Source organism: Tachysurus vachellii, chromosome 24 (genome assembly GCF_030014155.1).
Source record: "Tachysurus vachellii isolate PV-2020 chromosome 24, HZAU_Pvac_v1, whole genome shotgun sequence".
NCBI lineage: Eukaryota > Metazoa > Chordata > Actinopteri > Siluriformes > Bagridae > Tachysurus > Tachysurus vachellii.
In genome coordinates this window covers 6,471,758-6,498,962 of record NC_083483.1, presented here as the reverse complement: position 1 = coordinate 6,498,962, position 27,205 = coordinate 6,471,758, and positions in this window count along the sequence as shown.

Genomic DNA, 27,205 nt, shown 5'->3' with positions numbered 1-27,205 from the left:
GCTTCCTAAAGCATTTTTCTTGGATGCAATACAATGGACTGGTATCGTATCCGGGGTGAAGTCCTGATTTGCATTCAGTGTCAGTGGTTTTAGGCTTGGTGGTGGATTCAAAGCAGTCTTCTTCAATATCAGGAGTTACTGAAGTTTAATAAATGAAATGCTGTCAGTAGAAAAGATACTCATTTTTAAATATTCAAAGGAGTTATAAAGAACATTTTGTATTGTCGATGTCAGAAGAACAATGACAGGTTTGCCAAGATGGTTGAAATATTGAAATAAGAAATACATTAATTTCCTTGAACACAAAACAGTGTAGAGACCTAGTACATATGAATACATTTAAGATGTGAACTTTAGAGTAAAATATCATATTTAGTTATTTAATTATTTAAGTTTTTCTTTTCAGGGGGGCACGGTGGCTTAGTGGTTAGCAGGTTCGCCTCACACCTCCAGGGTCGGGGTTCGATTCCCGCCTCCACCTTGTGTGTGTGGAGTTTGCATGTTCTCCCCGTGCCTCGGGGGTTTCCTCCGGGTATTCCGGTTTCCTCCCCCGGTCCAAAGACATGCATGGTAGTTTGATTGGCATCTCTGGAAAATTGTCCCTAGTGTGTGATTGCGTGAGTGAATGAGAGTGTGTGTGTGTGTGTGCCCTGTGATGGGTTGGCACTCCGTCCAGGGTGTATCCTGCCTTGATGCCCAATGACGCCTGAGATAGGCACAGGCTCCCCGTGACCCGAGGTAGTTCGGATAAGCGGTAGAAGATGAATGAATGAAAGTTTTTCTTTTCATTATTTTTTAACTAATCTTTACCTTTCTTTATACTTTTCTTTTTGCAAAGTCCTGTAGATAATAAATTTATTACAGCTCAAGAATTCAAGGCAATTTGTTGGAAAATAATCATTTACAAGCATGAAACAAAGTTAAGTTGAATGGGGATTTCAAAGTCACCAGAACACCACCTGAGATTTTCATTTATTTTGTATATACAACAATTCAGTTCCCTCACATCTCATGACAGCATTGAACAACAAGCTTTTCTGGAATACATCACATTCATTACACTAACTGAGAACCTCTGGCCTTGAGTATGTATTAGCCATCATATTTCAACAAAGGATAGATGCATTTATTCAGATGTCTTTTGTTCACAGTAAGGAGCACTCCGATTCTTCTTTCCACTTCAAATGTTCTTGTGAAAGCCTTTCATGCGGAAAATGAACCATCATTCCACCTACATAATTTCCTCCTGCATGTCAAAGAAGCACACACAGTATCAGGGGATTATTGGGTGGAAAGGTTTTGTCTAGAACTCACTCACTCACTCACTCATTTTCTACCGCTTTATCCGAACTACCTCGGGTCACGGGGAGCCTCAGGCGTCATCGGGCATCAAGGCAGGATACACCCTGGACGGAGTGCCAACCCATCACAGGGCACACACACACACTCTCATTCACTCACACAATCACACACTACGGACAATTTTTCCAGAGATGCCAATCAACCTACCAGGCATGTCTTTGGACCGGGGGAGGAAACCGGAGTACCCGGAGGAAACCCCCGAGGCACGGGGAGAACATGCAAACTCCACACACACAAGGCGGAGGCGGGAATCGAACCCCCAACCCTGGAGGTGTGAGGCAAACGTGCTAACCACTAAGCCACCGTGCCCCCGTTTTGTCTAGAAGATAACTAAAATGATTAATTAGCGAATGTCTATTTGTCACCTCTATAAACAAATACGAAAATAAATTTTAAATATAATAACTAAGTGTAAATATCATATATCTAACATGCAGTGCTTGCTAGATTTATAGGGATTTTTAGGAAGCCTTGTTTCCTCTGCACTCTTCACAGTCACACAGCCAGACCTTAAGAGGTCAAGCAGTGGTGGGTTCCCCAAAACGTTTGTAATACAACCTACTTCGTTATCTCATTGGTTAGAATAGTCTTTTATTAAGCCATGTTACCTGACAAACTTCATGACTAATATAGTATGTAAACTTGAGTAACCTGACCCATTCATATTTTATTATTCTGAGCTTGTGTGCTGCTTTAACCTCAAAAACACAGCAAGTGGTAATTTGTAAATAAAAATCCTTTCACTTATTAATTAACACAGTTTGTTTTTGGATAGGAAAGTATGATTTCATTATGTATATTCAATATCCTAGAACTTCTCACAGCCATACGAGCTCAGTATCAAACTCAAGACCCTACTACATCATCCACGCATTGCTTAAGTGTATTTAACACTAGCTACCGAGTATTCCCATCTTTTCCATGAACCTCTAATAAACAATATCTGTTAAATATAAAGGTTAATCTATGTGCATCACTTTAAGCTGATTATGCCACTCATTTATTTATTAAATCGATCTCTATGCTGTCATCCGATTATTTGACTGACTTGTAGAATTTCTATTCTATTCTATTCTATTCTATTTACTAGTCCTTTGTCAAATCTCAGCAAATGAATAGCTTTCAGGAACCATAAAACAGGATCATACCCAATCCAACCCCAAAACAGTAGGAGGTTATTTTGTTGTATTGTTTCAAAAAAATGAAAGTTGATAAGGATTGAATTACTCCCCATTAACTCAGGGACACCTCCTATAACAGCCTTTTGAAAGGACTCAGCAACCCTGATCAATGCTGTCCTTTTCCTGCTCATGCAAGGGCTGATATCCAGATGCCTGATGTGGAGGTCTGAGGCCATCTGCTCATCTGCTCATTTTCCAGAGACAATTTTAATACTTCAATTCCACTCCGTGCTTTGCCTTTCTCTATGTGGGGGAGAATTATGTTCTCACAATAATTTTAGCTAGCTCTGCAGAAAGTCAGGAAAGAGACATACTGTATGTATGTTCCATTTATTTACATTTTTATTTTGCATTTTACAGAGAATAACATTTCTCTCGAACTGCTGATGGGATTCCTCTTTGCTGTTTGAAAGATATTTTATATACAGTGATACCTCGAGATACGAGTGCTCTGACATACGAATTTTTTGAGATACGAGCTGTGATTCGATCACATTTTTGCCTTGAGATACGAGCAAATTTTTGAGATACGAGCATCCGAGCCGCCGAAACAAAGATCCCCAACAACCACATGTGCTCTGTTTCCCCGCCTCAGCTTCCCGCGTCTCACTCGGTTAAAGCCGCCTTTCCACTGCACACGACAAACAACGGCCGATAAACAGGAAGTCATTAATTTTCTATGGAGAGTCGCAAAGGCGCTGCGTGAGGTGCCGACCATCTGAGGATCCGTAATTTTCGGATCCGTTTTGAGCGTTGGATCCGTAAAAAAATTTGAACTAGAACCGATCGGCCCTATACGCTCACTACGCAAGTTGCGTAGGGCCCCGCAAATTACGCAAGGCTCCGCCTCCCCCTGCCTCATTTTACAGCGCGTGTTAATGTTTACTGTGTAGATGACAATATGAAGCGGAGCTATCCATCTGGCCATGAAAAGAAAAAAGAAACAAAATGAGAGTGAAATGCGAGAACAGCAATCAGGTAAACTTGTGTTCTCTTCAGGTTTGATGTCAGCAAGAGCAAAAAAACAGTAAAGTTAAGTTGATGTGATTCTGTCTCTGGTCTCGATCTGACAAGCTAAATTAGCTGTGCAGTGCTGCCAGTGCATCTCTTGGCCTGTCTGTCACACAACAATTTATTGCGTGAACATTCGCGTAAATAAACGCCCAAGGGCAACGGTGTTTATAAACGGCAGCTCGATAACCGCGCCGCGCGTGAACATGTGTTCATATGCGCGTGCAATCGTGCACGTAATGACACGCGCGCTTTCCAGCAGCAACATCTGTGTGGGGACCAGTACAAAAAGTAGCATGATAGCACTCCTAAATGATAATGTTTATAGTCTCTCAATCAAGGTTACAACAACGTTAATGCAATATGGAAACCAATGGATTTACATTGGAGTGGGCATAATGCCAGGTCACTATGAATGCACATCCCTCAGTAAATAATAATCATCAGGGATCAAGTATTGCTCTCATGCATACTATAAAACAAAGTGATACGGTATGGCAAGCCATTTTAGCTTTTATACATTCACATGATATGGATTGTTGATATCAAGAATTCAGTTTTCAATACTTAAAACGTAAATATTAAGAGTGTGATTTCTAGTAGTAACCATATTTTTGATATCAGAAATTACATTTAAATTCAATTGCTAATATTCAACTCAAAATTCTATTTAAAATATTCCATTCAATGAAGATTTGTTTATACCTCATTTTATTCTGTATTGTTTTACTCTTTGACTGAGAGATGGAGCAAACTTTTTTAAAAGGAGGGAGGTTTGTAGTGGGAGCAGTGGGGTGTCAAGTGTGAATGTGTGGCAAATGGTTTACATGGCTCACGGGTCAGGTAGGAGGGCCCCTTAGCAGAATTTTGCTTAGGGCCCCAGGGAGGTCAGGATCGACTCTGACAACGCATCTGATATGCCGACCGGACGGGTTTTTATTAAAACGACCGGCAGATGTTAGTGAAGAAAGAGTGACAAAAAAGGCAAAAACAAGTGAAGAGAAAAGCGATGAAGAAAATTAAGCAAAATTAATGTAAAGAAAACAGAAATTGTAGCAATTAAGTTAAGTTAAGAGAATTTCAGTTAAGTTCGTTAATTTTAGTGAAGTTTAGTTAAGTTCCATTTAAGTGTAATGTAGCATTAAGAGTGTACAGTAGCGAGTAAGTGAACGAAAGCGAAAGTGTACGTATGAGACAAAATTACGCCTGTTTACTCCTCCCTCAACCTCTGTGCGCATCTTCCGTAAAGTAAAACCAGTTTATTTTTTTTAACATTCTTTTTTATTACCGTATGTTTTTCTACAATATTTGTCATTTATAAATACAGGTACTGTAAATTTTTCATATTCAAAACACACAAACAAAACAACTGGAGTGGAATTTTGCAAGCTGGAACGGATTAATGGGATTTCAATTCATTTAAATGGGGAAAATTGCTTTGAGATACGAGCAATTTGAGATACGAGCAATTTGAGATACGAGCAAAGTCACGGAACGAATTAAACTCCTATCTCGAGGTATTACTGTACTTTAATGAGAGTAGTGGTTTTATAGGTATACATAGGGTTTAAATCTTTAAATAAGTAAAAAAATCTTTAAATGAGGCCATCCTTAAAAATATTCCTGTTTGCCGTAACCCGACCGAACCCTGTCAATTTAGGACCGACTCGATTTTTTTAATTTTTTTTTTGCTTTAAGTCCGACCGACTTGCCGGTTGTAAATTTGCGTTAGGACCGACAAATTTTTTTTTCACTCTTCAAACAACTAATACAAATTCTATTGTTCGAAAATCTATTGCACGAATCGATTCGAAAATAGGAAATTGATTTTAACGGCTTTCTCTCGGAGTGCGTCCAGGTTTTTTTTTTGTTTTTTTAGGAACGCGTCACACAGCAACGGACACACGCATAACAGCAAATAATACTTCTGCACAATCTTTCTCTTTTTACAACAGAAATGTGAACGGTGTTCGACCGAAGGCACGGGTTGAAGACCCAGTCAGTGACGTCACGATATGCTAATTTGTTTAAATTCATACCTACGTAATCACCATCACCAAAATTGTACTTTTTTTTTACATTGAAACTTGAAAAAAAATATATTGACCTACCAACCGACCTTTTTTTTTTTTTTTACTGTTACTGCAAACCAAAATTTTTTTAAGGATGGCCTGAGTTTAAAAACTCCCCTTTTTTTATATTTGTAATTCTGTAAAACTCATGCAAATGTTGGTAAAATCAGAAATTTCATTTGTTTTTAATGTTGTTTGCTAGGGGGCAAGGTGACTTAGTGGTTATCATGGTGGCCTTGTACCGCTGGGATGGGGGTTTATTTCCTGCTTATCTTTTTTTAAGCTTTCATGTACTGGCTGTCTCAAGACGTTTCACTGAATAAGGCCTATATTCATAAATAATATTATAGTAAGTTATTCTCCCAAAACTGAAGCTGGTGTTAGATCTTTATTAAAAATCTTTATTTTTTTTCATTGTTCAAGACTTTGTGAAAGTACTATTGAGAATATTTTTGTTTCATATGCTGACATTCTCTGTTGTGGAGGACAGACCTTTTGTATCTCTAAATGGCTGTGAATTTATTCCTCCATCATTCTAAGAGGCTTTTGGCTGCCATGGTGATTCAGCATAATGTAGGAAAGCAAATCACAGGCAGTTATAAAGATCCAAGGCAGGCTAGCAGCATACAACTTAATGCTCGGGCATGATGGCCAATGGGAAGGCATTGGTCCTGTGAACCAAAGCTCGCAGATTCAATCCCCATTCACACCAGAAGGGTGGGGGTTCAATCACCAGATCTGCCAAGCAGTTCTTGTTAAATGGTTAAATTTTGAAGGCTCCCTTAACTTTTTTTTCTTCCAGGGCTGCCATATCTGTCTCTAGCATTCTATCAAGCTGGAATATGCAAAATAAATATGACAAACAAATGCTTTTACTTCTTATGCTCTATATAATCAACGAAAAGGCCGCAGACATCGTACCAAAGACTATTGTACAGTGAGATACTAACCACTGCATACCAGGAACACACCACAAGAACTGCCGTTTTGAAGATTCTTTAATCCAGTCATCTAGCCATCACAATTTGCCCCTTGACTGTTGTTCCTGCTTTCACCACATTGACTTCTAGACCTGAATGCTTCCATTCTTTTTAATATAACTCACTCCTTGACATGTGCCAGAGTAACGAGATAATCAAAATTATTCACAGCACCAATCAGAGGTTTTTTGGCTTATCGGTGTATAGATTAATACTGATAATACTATCGTTCATATCTAGAAAAAGTCAGATGGTATATTATTTATAGATTTGTTTCAAACAACTTCTAAAACAGTCTTTGTGAGTCTTTGTATTTAATTTGGTGGCAGAAAATATTCATAATATACACAGACATGATTGAGAAATTGCCAGTAATTTGGAACAAAGGGTAATTGTGCAATTAAGTTGGACATAAACATTGTCGCATTGAGTAGCACTGAGTTGTTTCCCAGACAGCATTAATTACATACCCTCAAGTAATAAACACCCAGCAGCACTTGTCCTTGTTTGGCCTTGTGATGCCTGAACATTATAATAAGAACTGTGTTTCCACAATGCCAGTTATAATTTTCACACAAGGACAGCAATACAATGTTATCAGTGGAGTCACATTGTGTTTTGCTTCTAAGTAGTTGCATTCATATGGTAATCGACACTCCTTTGGCATAATCTAGTGCACTCTTGCCATTTCAGAAAGTTAAAGACATTAGTCTGTCTTTTAGCAACTGGAGCTAGAGTCTTCAATTAGCATCAATAGAAATGCAAGACTACCAGCATGCGGAAGAGCTTCTAAAATGATTCCTGTAGAAATGGAAAGATCTTTTTTTTTTTTTTTTTTAACTGAATGGCCTTAGTATTTACCCCAACCCCATCAAATCATAAGTTATTTGAGTATAAAAAAGTACAACAGAGACTTTGAGAAATAATCTATATTAGACATTATTTTGATGTCAAATTATTATTACTGAAGTAAATAATTAAACTGCAGGTTTTTGTGGCAGTAAAAAAAGATGAAAGATAAATGATTCCAGAACTTTTTCAACATGTTCCTTATGTTATCATACAACTGTTATCAATGAATTAATCCTAATTAACCCAAAATAGGGGGGGCACGGTGGCTTAGTGGTTAGCACGTTCGCCTCACACCTCCAGGGTTGGGAGTTCGATTCCCGCCTCCGCCTTGTGTGTGTGGAGTTTGCATGTTCCTCCGTGTACTCCGGTTTCCTCCCCTGGTCCAAAGACATGCATGGTAGGTTGATTGGCATCTCTGGAAAATTGTCCCTAGTGTCAGGCGTCCCTGCCTTGATGCCCGATGACGCCTGAGCGCAGGCTCCCCGTGACCCGAGGTAGTTCAGATAAGCGGTAGAAGATGAATGAATGAATGAATAACCCAAAATAAAGATCTGCGGTTTCTCTGAGATTTTCTTCAATTCTATTGGGTTTGGTCCTGAATTGAATAGCACCCCAATCTTTTCTTAAATGTGCAGTGTTTTATTAAACTGAAATCTATGGAAATAGTTTAAATTTAGATTACTCATTTTAATGGTAGTCTATGGTCAGTAATTACATCAATTATGTCTATTAAATCAGGGACATAATCATATGCATTTAATTTTAATGAAGCTTAAGTGAAGAAGACCATTACTGTATATAAAACTATAGTGGTATCTTATGGTAAGACTAATCCTCCAGTTGCTTTGCTTTTTCCCTATGTTCTGTCAGATGGCTATAAAAAGCACATGGACCAAGACTTCAATGCAAATCCTTACAGTTTGTATTTGTTTCTCACTGCATTCTCTTAAACTCTGAGCTGTAACATATACGGATAAACTTTCTGTGGATGACATTGCTTTGTTTTTGTCTCTAGCCCATTGACTAACCATGTTTATTGATAAAGTTTTAATCACTTCGATTTGTCTGCCCTTGAAGTCATTTTGTTAAAATTCTGGACTATTAAAGAATTTGTATTTGTTCTTTAATAAAATTTGTGTCTTGGATCCATTTGTTTTCTTTTCTTTAGGGAGGCCAGATTAAGATGGTTTGTTCAGAAGAGGGAGAGTGAGTATATTGGTAGGAGAATGTTGGATATGGAGCTGCCAGGCAGGAGGCAAAGAAGAAGGCCAAAGAGGAGGTATATGGATGTAATTAATGAGGATATGATGCTAGTGGGTGCAAGTGTTGAGGATGCAGAAGAAAGGGGTAGATGGAGAGAGATGATTCGCTGTGGCGACCCCTAAGGGAAAAGCCAAAAGAAGTAGAAGAAGAAGAAGAAGGTTTCCCCCTAACACCAGTGGAAATGCATGACCCATTCACATCTCAGGGTCAGCTACTGTGCAACCATGAAAAACGTCTGTTCCTCTCACTTTAAGTAAAAAAAATTTGATGCCTGTCCGAGAAAATGTGAGGAATTTCTTATGCATTTTACAATACTTTAATACAGTTCTACTCAAACCCTTCAAAAGATTTTTGAGACTTTTTTGACTGTCTGGAATCTGAGAAAGATGAAGATAGACTGCTTTTGGTAAAGCAAGGTAACGATATACCGCAGATTATTATTTAACATTTCTCATTTTGGCAGCAAAGACTGTTGGGATTAATCAGCATTCAATTTAAAGATGGTTTCAGGCAAGGGTTCAGTGGTGTAGAGCAAACTGAGTAGTGTGCCGAGATGGTGTGATCAACTAATTCAGTCAACTTACTAATAGCATAGACAACCTGCTGGGACTCGTTAAGCCAGTGCCATCTCCAGTGCTAGTCACCAACCAATGCCCATCTGTTTCCATACAGAAACTGAACCACTGGAAATTACTTATGGCAGGAAATTATATGGACAAAACTGTGGCACAGGTTTTTAATGTCCACCAACTATACACCTATGATCCACTTGTGGACCTACAGGTTACAGAGAAAGAGATCAGTCAGATGCTAAAAGAAGAATCATTCAGCCCCGAGTCCATCCTCATTGTGGTGGACCTGAATCCCGAGGGAAATCTCCGACTGTGTAACAACTTCTTCAGTCTCAAGGGTATTGGCACTGGCAGTACCAGGTTCTACCTTTTACCAAATTCCAGTGCCTCATAGTCATTGTCCTACAGCTCCGCCGGCGATTTGCTTACCTGGGTAATGTTTCGATACCCACCAACACCTGGTCAGAAAACATCCACCATCTCAGTGAGGTTCTGAGCAAGATCCAGAAAGCCAGGTTGATGGCTATACCATGGAAGTGTCTCTTGGGTATGACCGGGGCACAATAACTGGTGTACCACAGGCGGTAAGGACTGCTAAAATGACAAAAAAGACACAGTGAAAGCGTACCCATGCCCCAATACAGCCAATAATTTCCAACATGTGAAATAATATGAGCACAATAAGTCTAATCATTCTGAATCATTATGGGCCACATTCTAAAATGGATTACATTTTAAAATTACATCTGCATTGCTATCTTTTGGTGTACAGAGCAAGAATATTTCTTCTCTCATCTTCAACGAGGACAAATAGATCCAGTTCCCTTTTCACCCATAATAGTGTGAGGTTAATCTCTTCATCTTGGCCTAAATTTCATGCAAATTGGGCTGCAAACCTTTGATGATTGCAGTGTGTGCTCAGACAGGTAAGCTTGGAAAACACACTGCGGCTTAGCTAACTCAATAAAGGCCTTTCTATAGCTCATAGACTGCATTACCCTGCTAAGGAGGGAAATGGCTCACCAAAGGTTAATCCAGGTCATCCAACACAGCTATCCACTTAATGCTTTGCTTTCATCCATTTATCTTCGCTCTTCTCATAAAACATAAAAGATACATCATTCTAAGGCCATGCAATGGAATATATATATCTCATCAGCAATCCTGACTTTCCAACCTAGAATCTTGAATCTTTTTTGTATGTGTTCTGGTAAAGAGTTTTTTTAATATGCATCTATAAATCTAAAATGATTGGCTTTCTATCTTAAGTGGAATATAACGGCATTTCATGGCAACTGTTTGAAAAGTCATAACCTAATATTTGGAGAGAAAAAAAAAAGTAAATAAAAATATGCAATATTTAAAAAATAAAGATAAAGAAATACTTCTGGTGTATCAACAAACGATTATTATTAGCATTAGATCACTGAAACAACTCTGCAGGAAGTTATGTTAATTTAGAAAAAAGAACCACGCCAAGTTACAGGAAATTGTTTCCTTTGATAAAGGTAAAATCACAGACAGTGGTTAATACCAGTGGTTATAACTCTGGTGCATTCTGTATCGCAACTGAATTCCTAATGTGTTGTGGTATATGGACTCACCATAAGACATAATTTTATCAGACCGTAAGTCGATATGCAATAATGCATTGAAGCTTAAACTCAATTGGAATAATTTGGATAATAATTTGATATAATGGGGGGCACGGTGGCTTAGTGGTTAGTACGTTCGCCTCACGCCTCCAGGGTCGGGGTTCGATTCCCGCCTCCACCTTGTGTGTGTGGAGTTTGCATGTTCTCCCCGTGCCTCGGGGGTTTCCTCCGGGTACTCCGGTTTCCTCCCCCGGTCCAAAGACATGCATGGTAGGTTGATTGGCATCTCTGGAAAATTGTCCCTAGTGTGTGATTGCGTGAGTGAATGAGTGTGTGTGTGCCCTGTGATGGGTTGGCACTCCGTCCAGGGTGTATCCTGCCTTGATGCCCGATGACGCCTGAGCACAGGCTCCCCGTGACCCGAGGTAGTTCGGATAAGCGGTAGAAGATGAATGAATGAATGAGTTTGAGATAATTTTGTCTCCTGTGTAACTACATACACTCAATGAATGATGCACAGACTTTGATTTGAACCATTCTGACATTCTTTGACATTTGTCTCAATATATTATGATATATATATATATATATATATATATATATATATATATATATATATATATATATATATATATATATATATATATATTTAATCTTTTTAAAACACTTTTCATAAACTCTTGTAACCTCCTGCAAGGAAAACAAAACTCAAGCATGAATATGTGAATTGTGAAATAGATTGTAAATCACAAACAAAGACACATTAACGCCACAATATAAACACTTGGCCATGCATTAGCAAGCAGATACGAATGGAACAGGTGCCACTTAGCTGTCTCTCTACTGATTAGCCTCTAATTACAGAACTCTCTCTCTCTCTCTCTCTCTCTCTCTATTTAAAAGACTTTTCTGTCTCACTGCTCATGCTTTGCTTCATTATGAGGATAGACTGCTTTGATTTTTTTGGATATAGCAATCCCTCTTGCTTTTATTTTCTAACATTAATATAAATATCAAAAAGCCAATAATAATAATGGTGCAAATGTTCCTACAATTATTTAATATTCAAACCAGCAGTTGGTAGTTTTCAGCAAACTTTAATCTTTTTTTTTACTTGATGAGATTAGAGCACTTGAAAGTCTCCCCAGCACATCTTGTATCATCACTTATGGGCTCCTTGACTCACTTACACAGATGTAACCACAGCAGGAGACACACTGGACTAAAAGGATTTTAGTGGTCTTCATTATGTTCTGTTAGTAGACACTTTGTGCCTTCTGCAATTCACTGTTTCACAACACACATGACCAGAAAAGATGAGTTCTGTATTTCAAAAGAATGGAAATCTTTATTATCACCACACATACATTAGAGCATAGTGGAAATCTTTTCTTTGCATATTCGAACTGAGGTGTTTGGGGATAGAGTGCAGTGGCAGGTATGATACAGTGCCTCTGGAGCAGGAACGGTTAAGGGCAGGAGCATCTAGGGCTTGAACCCCAATCTTCCGATGAACAACCAAGAGCCTTAACCACTTGAGCCACCACTGCCCTGTGTATATGTGTAGGTCAGTATAGGTGACATATGTGATATATATATATATATATATATATATATATATATATATATATATATATATATATATATATATATATATATATATATATATATACATACATACATATATATGAAATCTAGAGTGGTCTTAGGACTATAGCATGTGTATATGTATATATATGTACTGTATGCTTAGGTATATACACATGCTATAGTCCTAATACCACTCTAGATTTCATATATATATCACCACCCCATCTGGCAAGTGTGGCAGCGGTTGCCTTGGCAACAGTCCTCTTTGCTGAAACCAGACAAGGGTTTTAAACTCAGTGAAAGGTCTAGCATTTTGATTGCACTACTCTGTCTGTTCATGCATGTGCCGTTTTGCACTGCACATGCCAGTCCTCTTCTTTCTCCTTGTCCCTCGCATTATGTTGAAGGTTACTGTCGAATTATTGTTTTTTATCTTCCATAATAGATTAGGATTCGTTCCCAGTCAACAGTCAATCCATTCCCTTTACGAACAACATAATCATTCTGATTTCTTTTTCTTTTGACTCATCACAAACTCACATGTTTTTTAAATGAATTCACAGGCTTCATTATATTTAACTTAATTGAAGGGGAGGATTTGGCAGGCACTGAATGCCTACAGAGAGCAATGAACACTCTGGTTGTCTCACACCTTTTGGAAAATGGAATGACATGTGGGTCATCATGATTACACAGCTAATTAAAAATATATTTGGGCAATGTAAAAAAACAACAGTTTCTATAGCGGTGGTACTGTTCGTTGTGGCTCAATCAGTTCAAGTAACAGTGGCGGATATTTCTAGTCTTGCTTATGCAATGCCAACTATTATATAAATGTTGGCACATTTTAAATAAAATTTAAAACAATTTTTCACACAATTTGTTCTATTTAAAGAGTTTACATGGTCCAAATCGTGGCGATACTGCTGAACATTTGTACTGTTTATGTTTTAAGGTTTGATGGATATTTCTAACTCAACATATAATAGGCTAATTATATAATTTCAGAAGAAACAACAGAAAAAATATGCACGCACATAAAGTTTCCTAAGGTTCACACGCCCGATATTCCAACTTGTGATTTATTCAGTTGTATTAAGTTGTCAGCTTTCCATGTCAGTGTGTGGGGGAGTGTTGGCGGTTTGTGTCTCTGTGTGTTTCTGTGTCTGTGTAGGTGGTTTTATCCCTAATTCGAGAATGGCAGTGTATTTAGCAGTACCCCCTACGTGCCTCCCACGTGTCAATCTTTTCAGCCTAATTCATTGAGGTAATTTGACAGCCACCTCTAGAGCGATCAGTTTTTAATGAGCATGCTCAGTATAACAGCATAAGAAAGACATTTTAGGGGCTACCCAAAAAAATGTTATATGCAAGTTTTTTTGTAGCATTCATGTTCATCCCAGTATCTAAATTATATGGTCTGCCAACAAAGTTATCGTATTCCATATTTTGGTATATAGTCTAATATTCATCTTTTGAACTCAAACTCAGATGTATTTCTATACTTTCAAAAGAGTATGTAAGAAATGTCACTTATATTTTCACCAAAACGCAAAATCTTTAGCAGTAACATATTCTTCAAGCCTAAGAATTATTGGAACATAACCATGTTATAAATATCTAATCACAGGTTTCATGCTGTCATGACACTGTATGCAATATAACATCATCATGTACATGACTTTAAGCATGACATCAATTATTGGTAATAGCAACAAGACACTTCACTCTTTTGAGAGTTTGGCAGCATATAATCAGCTATGATATGTTTTTGCATTGGTTCCTAAATCCATAAGTCAATCAGAATGTAGTTTATACTATCACGTTGAAATGTATTTTAAACATATGTACATGGATTAAAAAAAAGTGCACTGGAGATACAGGATTCCATTTTGTGCCCTAAACTCTTATGACAGCTTACAAGCCTGTGCCTCACTTTAAGTCAAAGCAAGTGGAATTGAATCATATTCCACCAAATCTGCTGCCAGATTTCAGCTGTCCAGCAGGTTTAAGGTGTCGAAATGCAAACGTAAGAACCCAGGGACTGCAGGTGCTCACCAACACTGGTTCTGGCTTTCCATTCACAGGGCTCTCAAGTTTTGAAGACAGGCCATCTCCAAGCCCCCCAACAAACAAACAAAAAAAAACTAAAGTAAAATTAAATTAAATTAAAAAAAATAATAATAATAATAATAATCGGGGGTCACGGTGGCTTAGTGGTTAGCACATTCACCTCACACCTCCAGGGTCGGGGTTCGATTCCCGCCTCCACCTTGTGTGTGTGGAGTTTGCATGTTCTGCCCGTGCCTCGGGGGTTTCCTCCGGGTACTCCGGTTTCCTCCCCCGGTCCAAAGACATGCATGGTAGGTTGATTGGCATCTCTGGAAAATTGTCCGTAGTGTGTGTGTGTGAGGGAATGAGTGTGTGTGTGTGTGTGCCCTGCGATGGGTTGGCACTCCGTCCAGGGTGTATCCTGCCTTGATGCCCGATGACGCCTGAGATAGGCACAGGCTCCCCGTGACCCGAGAAGTTCGGATAAGCGGTAGAAGATGAATGAATGAATGAATGAATGAATGAATAATAATAATCGGGGGGTTGTTGTGCTTGGTAAGGATCACTGACCACATTTTAACCAAATACAAAGTATTTGTTTAATTTCCATTTTTTAATTTGTGTGTGTGTGTGAAAGAGAGAGAGAGAGAGAGAGAGAGAGAGGGAGAGAGAGAGATTATGACTGGTGTTGTTTATTGTAAGTGTTTGTTGCCTTTTTGGTCTCCTTTATCATTTGTAATGTTGCTCCCATTTAAAACAGTTCGGCTCAAGCCCAGACATTTTTAGGGTCATGATTGAGGACAATGTCCCGTCCAGAGACAAGATGTTTCATGTTGAGGTTTTGTTCAAACCGACCATCGAAAATGTTTTTTTTTCATTGGTTGTTGTGTTAAATCTTACCCAAATAGTGGTATATTCTGATTGGCTATTGTGTAGCCTCTATTTTTGATTGGCTGATAAGTGTCAGGGTCGACTAAGAGCTCCAGGGGCGATGTGTTTGATTTCTGCCCGGTTCCACAGAGACAGCGGTGCGGACTGATACATTTTGGGCGCTGCGGCTTATTAAATATGTGATAAATAGTCAAAAAGTTTTTCTGCATGAGAAATACAATGTGTGTTGGGAGAGCGTGACAAAAGACCAAAATGCGTTCCTGTCACTTTCAATGCGTGACACTTGACAGCCCTGCATTCATCAGAGGCAGATAGGCTACATTTGTTTTCCTAACCTTACTACATCAAATCTCCTTCTACACCAGTTTTTCAATTTTCCCATCATATTATGTAATCCAGCATTAATACTTGTGTTAAAATCAAATATCCGGATCGGAAAATCCACTGTCACAACCCCGGACAGCAGAAGGACGACAACAACAACATTGTCTTTACTTAATAGATAGTTTATTAGCTAGTGGTTTATGTTTTGAATTTTTTTAATGACTATAGTTAACAAATAAGTAAGTAAAAGTTAAAGGGTTCAAGTTTTTCTAATAAAAGTAAACAAAATTCTAATCAAGTGCTATATTGAAGTAATACAATCAATTGCAGTTTGAAAAGTTTATTTTTTCTCCAAAGTGATGAAAAACTAGACAACATTCTGTGCACATTTGTTATATTTAAAGTATAACAGTAGTTTGCTTCTGGGTTTTATTCTTGACCTTTTGGTACAAAACCTTACTTAACTTAAAGGTATGAGCTCCGCGACTGTAATTGTTTTGACTAACACACATTTTGACAATTTCTACGGAAGCAAAAAATGTAAAACCTTTGGGCTACTGTCAGAGAAAGGCCGGATCCATGTGCAGGGAAAGGCAGGTTATTAAAACAGGTAAACAGCTCAATATCCTTAAGCAAAAGTCAGAGTCAAAACACAGGCAAAGGTCAGGTGATCAACAAACAGTGGCAACAAGGCTAGGCAACAACACAGAAGTCAGGAAACAGAGCAAAGTGAAGCATACACAAACAAACTGTTGGAGAATTGAGTGTATTCTTTGTGGTGAATAAAATGAAACAGTGAATGTGAGTGCATGGTGATCAGAAACAGGATTGTGTGTGTGTGTGTGTGTGAATAATGGTGAGTTTGAACGTGGAAGTGTGTGAGTGTTGAAGTCTGGTGTGGACATGTCGTAGGTAGCAGTGAATGTAGGGAAATGATGTTGATGGCCTGACAGCTATACACAATATGAAAACCTTCTGCTTTTTGAATAAGGCCATGTTACCTGTTGGCTCGCAAGCCTTTCCGGGTCCAGTCATTCTAATTTGGAGCAAAATTGTTTGTTACATATAGATTTTATTCAAATAGCGTAGTAGTAAATGAAGCAATGGTTGAATTGTCTTGGTATACGTGACATACAGAGCATTCCAAGTAATGTTTGATATGATGATATACATTGAATATTTGAGGCAGGAGTTTCAAATAAGTTGCCTGCAAACAGTTCCAACTGTATGACAGGGTACTCAGAACTCAGATATGGAATTTTGTACCAAGAGATAAAATACTCATTTTATTACCCATCTTGAGCTCTAGATTATTCACAAACTGGCAAGATAACTTCGACGTCACATGTTGAGTCAGAGAAGTTGACTATGAGTTCAGGCGTATAAATACATTTACATTTACAGCATTTAGCAGACGCCCTTATCCAGAGCGACTTACATTTTATCTCATTTTTATACAACTGAGCAACTGAGGCCTTGCTCAGGGGCCCAGCAGTGGCAGCTTGGTGGACGTAGGAATTGAACTCACAACCTTCTGATTGGTAGCTCAACACCTTAACCACTAGGCTACCACATCCCATTTAAATAGAGGTGATGCAATTCAAATAGACCAGTCTCCCTAAACCATGTAGAGAGGCAGTTTCTCTGGAAGGAGCTGGAAGGAGCTGGGACTGGAAGTGAATCTAAAGAAATGCGGTCCGATTTACCCTAGTCCTGTGTGGAGACCGCCTCCCAATATCTCAGAGAGCACAGGTTACCAGGTTGTAGAGGGAATTTTCTGTTGTGTTTTCACCTGTTTTCTGTCTGGTTGCACTCACCTCATAGAACATGATATTGAGACACACCCTGAAACAGGAGTTTGAAAAGTCTTCATATACTCGAGTGAGGCAAACGCCACAAAAAATTGTGACTTCCATCTAGTGCTTAAAATGCATTTAGAAGTGCTAGTAGAAAAAAAGTGAGGTGTTTCATATTACAGATACTTTATCTAAATACTACGGTGGCCGAGAAGTGCAAAACAAATGAACAAATCCGAAAACACATTAACAAATCAGAAAACACATTAACAAATCAGAAAACACATTAGCAAATCCAAAAACACATTAACAAATCAGAAAACACATTAACAAATCCGAAAACACATTAACAAATCAGAAAACACATTAACAAATCCGAAAACACATTAACAAATCAGAAAACACATTAACAAATCAGAAAACACATTAACAAATCCGAAAACAAATTAACAAATCAGAAAACACATTAACAAATCTGAAAACACAACAAGTCAGACAACCCGGAAGAGGTTAGTATAATTTGTGAATGGAAACTTACCGATCATCGGACGAGACACCTTTCATTCACCTGTATATCTTGAATGACATGTGTCTTGTCCAATGATCGGTAAGTTTCCATTCAAAAACGATACCTACCGTTTCCGGGTCATTGTGTTTTCGGATTTGTTAATGTGTTTTTGGATTTTTTTAATGTGTTTTCTGATTTGTTAATGTGCTTTTGGATTTGTTAATGTGTTTTCTGATTTGTTAATGTGTTTTCTGATTTGTTAATGTGTTTTCGGATTTGTTAATGTGTTTTCTGATTTGTTAATGTGTTTTCTGATTTGTTAATGTGTTTTTGGATTTGTTAATGTGTTTTCTGATTTGTTAATGTGTTTTCTGATTTGTTAATGTGTTTTCTGATTTGTTAATGTGTTTTCTGATTTGTTAATGTGTTTTCGGATTTGTTAATGTGTTTTCTGAGTTGTTAATGTGTTTTCTGATTTGTTAATGTGTTGCACTAATGTTGCACTTCTCGCCAACCTTAAAATACAGATACTTTAATGCACATACACTCACCACCAACTTTATTAGGAACTTTACTAGGACTTTAGGTGTGATGAATTGAAATATGTATTTAAAAGGATTGATGATTCTGTAAAACAATGGAAGGTTAAATATGCATAAAAATTGAAACTATAATTTAGTTTAGTCTGTGATCAATTAGTTGGGCACAATAAGGTGTAGAATCAATTAGTTCTCTTCGAGACTAGGTGCAGAACTCGCAGTGTTTCTCCATTCCACATAAAGTTTGCGGTGGAAAAACATTGTTGAGTGTGGTTAATTCATTTTCTCCTACGTTTCAGTTATTCATGAAGTCTTTGTTAAAATAGTGTGTATACTAATGTTATATAATGTTTAAGAGCATGCAGATGTTATTATGAAAATGATTGAGTCTTGGTTAAACTGTTTAAAGTGTATTCATTCAGATATGTGTGAGCGCTGAGTGCCATTTTAGGCCTAATGGTGCGAGGCCACATGCTGAGCAATTAGTACTAAGTACATAGTATGCATGTTCTTAACTGACGGTAAGTTCTGTTTATTTAATGCTACTTGCTTTATTCGCTGAAATAGTGTAAATATATTGAGGCAATGTAACAGTGAGAATTAAAGTAATATTTGAGACAGTTATGTGCTTCTAGATGGAATAATAACTTAGAGTATTCACACGTTGTTTAGAATTGGTTGTACTAGATTATATCTATGTGTCTGGTGCTACAAAGAAAAGGCCAATGTTGCTGTTTTGGAAGTTTGCTTATCGTTAACTGATGCAAAGGAAGATTCCATAAAGTTTGCGGTGGAGAAACATTGTAGATTGTGGTTAATTAACCTTCTTCCACTTTTCAGGGGTATAACATAGGAACCAGACCATTCATGCAGATATCTGTCTGCCAGGAAGGATGTATTAACTCCAATAATCTCCTTTTACAAGTGTGGTGAGCAGAAAAGAATCTCAATGTGCACAAAACTTGAGGTGTAAAGGCTACAAGAGCAGAAGATGACACAGGGGGTTCCACACTTGTCATCCAAGAAGTGAAGTGACGTGACATACAGCTAAGTTTGGTGACCCATACTCAGAATTCGTTCTCTGCATTTAACCCATCCAAAGTGCACACACACAGCAGTGAACACACACACACACACCGTGAACACACACCCGGAGCTGTGGGCAGCCAGTTGGAGGGGGTTCAGTGCCTTGCTCAAGGGCACCTCAGTCGTGGTATTGCCGGCCCGAGATTCAAACCCACAACCTTAGGGTTAGGAGTCAAACTCTCTAACCATTAGGCCACGACTTCCCACAAAAGGACTTCCCAGAAGAGGAATCTGAAGCAATCACAGGCACACCCTAACTGGACAGCTGAAGAAAAAATAATCACCTGATCTTAATCAAAGGCTGATAAGAAAAATATATAGAAATAACATTCTGGAAAACTGTCATTACTACTGTTTTGACAATTTATTGATATATTTTTATTTCTATTCCTGCAACTGCAAAAATAGTCTAAATATGTCCAAGACACATGAGAATTATTTTAAAATATAATTTTTCAGTACTTTTATATTATAGACAATGATATAGGGACCTCACAGCATAATAGAACTCTGTTGTTCAATGTGAAGACCATCAGTGATAGAAATTCTTAAGTCCACTTGCATTAACCTGTTGAATAACCTTGACTTTTCTGGTAAAGCCGTTTGAGACATGATGCCAAACCTTACAGACAGATGGCATTTTATGACATTTCTGGCAGCAGGTGTACCTGAAGGAATCCTATTATGAAATAGAAATGTTTCCTGTTTCTCATTTTCACTTATTCCTCTGTCTGTGTTTGTGTGCGTGTGTGTGTGTGTGTGTGAGAGAGAGAGAGAGAGAGAGAGAGAGAGAGAGAGAGAGAGAGAGAGAGTGTGTGTGTGTCATAGAGATGCAGAATGTGAACCATGCTTTAAAGAAAAGGCCAGAATATATAGTTCACTCCACACACACAAACGATTTCTTTTACTATTTCTGCTCTAATTCACATAATGTTTACTTGAACACAGGACAATTGCTCAATAGATATTAAACCATATTCATCATAATGTAAACAGTATCGACTACCATATCATTTAACAACTTGACTTGTATCACAATTATACATCAACCATTGGTTTAAATGGATATCCTCCTAGCTTTATACATGTTGTCCACGGTTAAGGCATTGGACTACTGATTGTATGGGTGTAAATTTGAATCCCTGTATCCTCAATATGCCCCTGCTGGGCCCTTGAGCAAGGCCCTCAATTGTATAAATAATAAGTTGTTTTGGATAAAGGCATCTGACAAAAGCTGTAAATGTATACACACCCCTGTTAAAATGGCAAGCATTTGTGGTGTAAAAATAATAATAAATAAAATATGTCACGTTAGAAACTTTTCCACCCACAGTATGAAAATATATAAAAATGCATAGAAAGTGAAAACCAATCACAAACTTTTTTTTTTTACAGAAAAAGATACGACAAAAGACCTACTGTAAGATAACCAAGTTGCAGAAGTGTACACACCCTAGAAAATATTACTTAAACCACTCAGTGTTTTGGGGTTAGAGTCTATCAGTGTGGCACATCTTGACATGGCTATATTTTCCCACTCTTTCACGTAAACACATTCTAGAGCCATCAGATTATAAGGGCACCTCCTGTGCACAGCTGTTTCAGGTCACAACACCGATTTTTAATTAGATTCATGACTGGGCTCTGGCTCAGTCATTCAAAACATAGATATTCTTTTGTTACCTTTGTTGATTTGAATGTACTGTAAGTTTTTGGTCATTGTTATGCTGAAGGGTAAAGTTCCTATTCACCTTCAGTTTACTAGCAGACACCTGAAGGTTGTGCATTGCAATATTCAAGTCAAGAAGTCAAGAATCTTTTATTGTCATTTCAACCATATATAGCTGTTGCAGTACACAGTGAAATGAGACAACGTTTCTCCAGGATCATGGTGCTACATAGAACAAACACAGGGCTAAGGACTTGTAAGTAGTCCTAGCCACATAAAGTGTAACTGTGCATCCACACAGGTGTGTGGGGTCATCCACAATGCTGACACCGATGATCTTCTCCGCTGTCCTCACTATCCGCTGCAGGGATTTGCGATCCAAGATCGTACAGTTAACAAACCAGACAGTGATGCAGCTGCTCAGGATGCTCTCAATGGTTCCTCTGTAGAACATGGTCAGGATGGGGGGAGGGAGATGTGCCTTTCTCAGCCTTCGTAGGAAGTAGAGACGCTGCTGGGCTCTCTTGGTGATGGCGCTGGTGTTGAGTGACCAGGTGAGGTTCTCCGCTAGATGAACACCAAGACATTTGGTGCTCTTGATGATCTCTACAGATGATCCGTCGATGTTCAGCGGAGAGTGGTCGCTTTGTGCTCTCCTGAAGTAAACAACCATCTCTTTAGTTTTATCCACATTCAGAGAAAGGTTGTTAGCTGTACACCAGGCAGTTAGTTGTTGCACCTCCTCCCGGTATGCTGACTCGTCGCTCTTGTTGATGAGACCCACCACGGTCGTGTCATCGGCGAACTTGATAAAATGATTCGATCTGTGCATTGCTGCAGATTGCTGCATAGACTGGGGTATGTAGCTAATCATGATTCCCTTCTCCTTGATAAAGCCCCAGTTCTGAGTGATGATAAACATAGTGTTTCGACATCCAAGCTACACCATTGCTTTTGTATTCTAATGCGATTGTTTTAGCAGACTTTAACACAATTTGGCGACATGCTTGGGGTGAATTGTTTGAAGTGCCGGATGTGACAGAAAGGGCTTCCCTCTAGCCATCTTACCCCACAGCCCAGACGTGAAGAATTTGAGAGATTGTTGTCACATGCAGAGAGTAATCAGTACTTGTCAGATTTTCCTGCAGCTCCATTAATGTTGCTGTAGGTCTCTTAGCAGCCTCCTGGGTAGGTCATTTCCTTTTTTAACTTTTGGAGGGACGTCATGTTTTTGCTGATGTCACTGTGGTGCGCCATTTCTCTTTTTGCTAATGGCCTATATGTTGTTCCCTGGTACATCTAATGTTTTGGAAATTGTTTTATATCCTTCTCCTGATCAATACCCTTCAACATGTGAGATACCATGTGTGCTTTGTAAGCTCTTTCCAGACCGTGGTTTCAACAGTCAGATGAAATCAGATGATCTATATTTGGGGTTAATCCAAATCACTTCATTTGTGACAGCTGTGTGACATTTGAACATGAAATTGAATGTGATAACAAAAACCTGGTATTTTAACAGGGGTGTGTAGACTTTTTATATCTATTGTCTTCACTCATTCACTATTCAACAACTAGCAGAGTTTTCTTTCTCCTGCCTCTTGAAACATAACATGACTGAAAATAAATTTGCTCCAATGCAAAAGCCTGTAGTATTTTTGACCTTTTCCACATAGCATGTTCATACCAGAAATACTCATTCTTCATTTTCAAATAAAGTTTTCTATTAAAAAAAAGTCACATTAACTTTGGCTACCACACCATGTCTTCCCTTTTTACATTGCATTTTAATTCATCTACTTCTGTCTAGGGGGCACGGTGGCTTAGTGGTTAGCACGTTCGCCTCACACCTCCAGGGTTGGGGGTTCGATTCCCGCCTCCGCCTTGTGTGTGTGGAGTTTGCATGTTCTCCCCGTGCCTCGGGGGTTTCCTCTGGGTACTCCGGTTTCCTCCCCCGGTCCAAAGACATGCATGGTAGGTTGATTGGCATCTCTGGAAAATTGTCCCTAGTGTGTGAATGAGTGTGTGTGCCCTGCGATGGGTTGGCACTCCATCCAGGGTGTATCCTGCCTTGATGCCCAATGACGCCTGAGATAGGCACAGGCTCCTCGTGACCTGAGGTAGTTCGGATAAGCGGTAGAAGATGAATGAATGAATGATATTAATACTTCTGTCTATTATGCAGTGTGATCCTTTTCACTTTATGTGTTATTGGATGATTAGTGAATTAGATGAATAGCAAAAGATTAGCAAATAATTACAAATGAAAAAATTGCATTATTCAAGAAAGGTAGACTACTGTAAGTATATGCATCTTTGTCTACTGTCCCTAATCTTTTTGTCAAAAGTTTAACAAGACTGTAGTAACTTTTTTTTTTATGCTTGATGCCCCAAATCTCACAACTTCCTCAACACGTACAGCTTATTAAATACTAAATGGATTCATAACACCAGGACTTTCACTTATTAACCGTGCAACACTTCTGACCATGTGTATGCAAGAAACTCTGGGTAACTTGTGGAGCTTCTGTATCACATACTGGATATCATCAGCATAATTGATTTACTCAATAACTGATTTGAGAATTCAAGATACAGATAGATATGAAACGTAAAAGTAAAATTGCATGAAACGGACATCCAAAGATGGGTAACACCTTACAATACTGTTCACTAACTAACTAAAAGAATCAAGTAGCAACTAATGAGTAGTTCTCTGTTAACACCTAAGTCAAAAAACATTAACTACTAATGAATATTGGGCAATTCCATAAATAAGTAGTAAATGTAATAGTTTAGTAAATGATTATCTGGAAGAGTTTTGTAAAGTGATGTGAATATGTTAACTGATGACTACATGCATGTGAACAAAATGGCATTGACAGAATGGTTTGATATTTTATTATTTCTTTTGTCTCCAACAGTATCAGTTAATCCTGAACTAGTTTTCAAAGCTGTATCCTAATCCTCCAACACTTATACACTAAACACTGACTAAAGCCAAGGTAAATAAAGCACAACAAGGAAGCTGTACAACCATATTTACTTTATTATCCTTTTTATTAACATTGCAACTCTATCTTTACTTTCTACCACAACACTGCTTAAGCAAACAGCAAACATTCACTCACCACAAAGTAATGTTCAGTGTATATTTGCCTGACATTCGTTGTCTTTCATTGCTCACATTATTCTGGTTTTGACCTTGGCTGTTCATAGTTTTTACAAGTTTCGTGTAGTTCATGTTGCTTGTTGATCACCTAAACATCTGCATGGTGTTGATTTTGCTCTTACCTTAAATTATGAATTAAGTTAATAAATCTGGGGGGCACGGTGGCTTAGAGGTTAGCACGTTCGCCTAACACCTCCAGGGTTGGGGGTTCGATTCCCGCCTCCGCCTTGTGTGTGGAGTTTGCATGTTCTCCCCGTGCCTCGGGGGTTTCCTCTGGGTACTCTGGTTTCCTCCCTCGGTCCAAAGACATGCATGGTAGGTTGATTGGCATCTCTGGAAAATCTTCCGTAGTGTGTGATTGCGTGAGTGAATGAGAGTGTGTGTGTGTGTGCCCTGTGATGCGTTGGCACTCCATCCAGGGTGTATCCTGTCTTGATGCCCGGTGACGCCTGAGATAGGCACAGGCTCCCCGTGACCCGAGGTAGTTTGGATAAGTGGTAGAAAATGAGTGAGTGAGAGTGAGTTAATAAATCTCATCTGCACCAGTATCAGTTTTTGTCACCTGGCAGTTGCTTTGGTTGGGGTTGTCCTTCAGCCTCCTTTAGTTAAAGAGGTGCTATACTCTTTTAGACTTTTGCATCATGCTGTTTTCTTCTGCCTCCTGACAAAGCCAATATACTGAGAGGAAAAAAAAGATGTTAGACAGTGGTAAAAGTTACACATTGCTTCAAGCCATAAAATAAGCGCAGCTAAAAAAAAACAAATTTCATTGTGCAGGCATAAGGAACAAAAAAGTAGAAGAAAATAATTACTCAAATGACACAGTCCAGGCAAGCATTGTCTGAGCCTAGTAGAATTGTGACTAAGCATGATGCTGCCAAGAAGCTACAACTGGGTCATGGCTGGATATTCCATGATCCAAAACACACAACCAAATACACACAAAATGGTTCAATGACCACAGAATAAAATGTTCGACTTATATTCCAAGTCTCTTGACATAAACGTTACTGAAAAACTGTGGGGCGAATTGAAGAGAGTCTGGAGAATCTGGAGAGATTTTTTAATAAAAAGAAATCAATAGATTCCTTGACCTGTATTCCATAATCTCATCGAAGGATTATAGAACAAGACAGTTATGTTGCAAATGAAGGTTGTACAAAGTGCTAAATGCAGGGATGATGTGTAATATACTGTATGTGTTAAATGTATTTTTTGTGAGCATGAACTTGGGCAGCACAGTGACACAGCAGACAGTGGTCCAGAGTCCCAGTTTAATCTAAAGCTTGGTTTAGTGACTGTGTTCATGTAGGTTTTCTCCAACTTCTTCAGTTTCCAAAATCATTCCAGTAAGTGGACTGGTGGTTTGAACTGACCCAAGAATAAAGACGTGTATAAATCCGTGTGCAGAATTTTGTTTTTGCAATTGATCATCAGGGCTGGGTAATGATTAGTAGTGGTTAGGAGGTAGTTTTAATTAACAGGACCCTTCTAGTCAATATAAGCAAAGCTATCTCAAATAAATCTATATTTTATGAATTCACCTTTCGATGCACCTGTGGCAGATTTATGTTTAGGCTCTTTGCATCATATGTGCTACTGCTGCTCTCTGCTGGAAGTGTTCTAACGACTGAGATGTCTCATTAAGGACAGTATGTTTCTGTATGTTTCTCAAGAAACTAGAAACTTCAGTATGTTTCTAGAGAAACTAGAAGGCAAAATTTGTCCAAAAATAGATTAAAATGCTTAGAAGAGTATTATCTTGCAGTTTTTAAAACATAACATTCAGTCATACGGTCAAAACGCTTTTACTACTGTACATCCCATACCAAATTTAGTCCCCACTTTGCTACTATAATAACCACACTTTTAAGAAGGTTTTATGTGCCCATTTGTCCACAAGAGTATATGTGAAGGGGGCACGGTGGCTTAGTGGTTAGCACGTTCGCCTCACACCTCCAGGGTTGGGGGTTTGATTCCCGCCTCCGCATTGTGTGTGTGGAGTTTGCATGTTCTCCCCGTGCCTCGGGGGTTTCCTCCGGGTACTCCGGTTTCCTCCCCCGGTCCAAAGACATGCATGGTAGGTTGATTGGCATCTCTGGAAAATTGTCCCTAGTGTGTGAGTGTGTGAGTGAACGAGAGTGTGTGTGTGTGCCCTGCGATGGGTTGGCACTCCGTCCAGGATGTATCCTGTCTTGATGCCCGATGACGCCTGAGATAGGCACAGGCTCCCCGTGACCCGAGGTAGTTCGGATAAGCGGTAGAAGATGAGTGAGTGAGAGTGAGTGAGTATATGTGAATACTGAATGCTGTATTGAACTCAATACAACTCTCTAGCTGTCACACTGTCTAGATGTCACAGCTTCTGATATTGCTCCAAATAGCTACTACTAAAACAAGCTTCAGTCCCACCATCATTCCCACATTCTAACTTTCATTTAGCTTACTTTATACTTAACACTTTATTAGGAATACCTGTACACCTGCACATTCAAGCAGTTATCTAATTATTAAATCATGTACCACTGGTGCTATGCAGATAATCTTAACATAAGACATCAGAACAGGAAAAATTGTGATGCCCCTGGTAGAGATGTTGGTGCCAGTGACATAGCGATCAGCAATAATGTTTTGACACCTCAGATACAAGAGAAGTGCAAAAAAAAAGTGAGTGGCATTTGTGTACATGT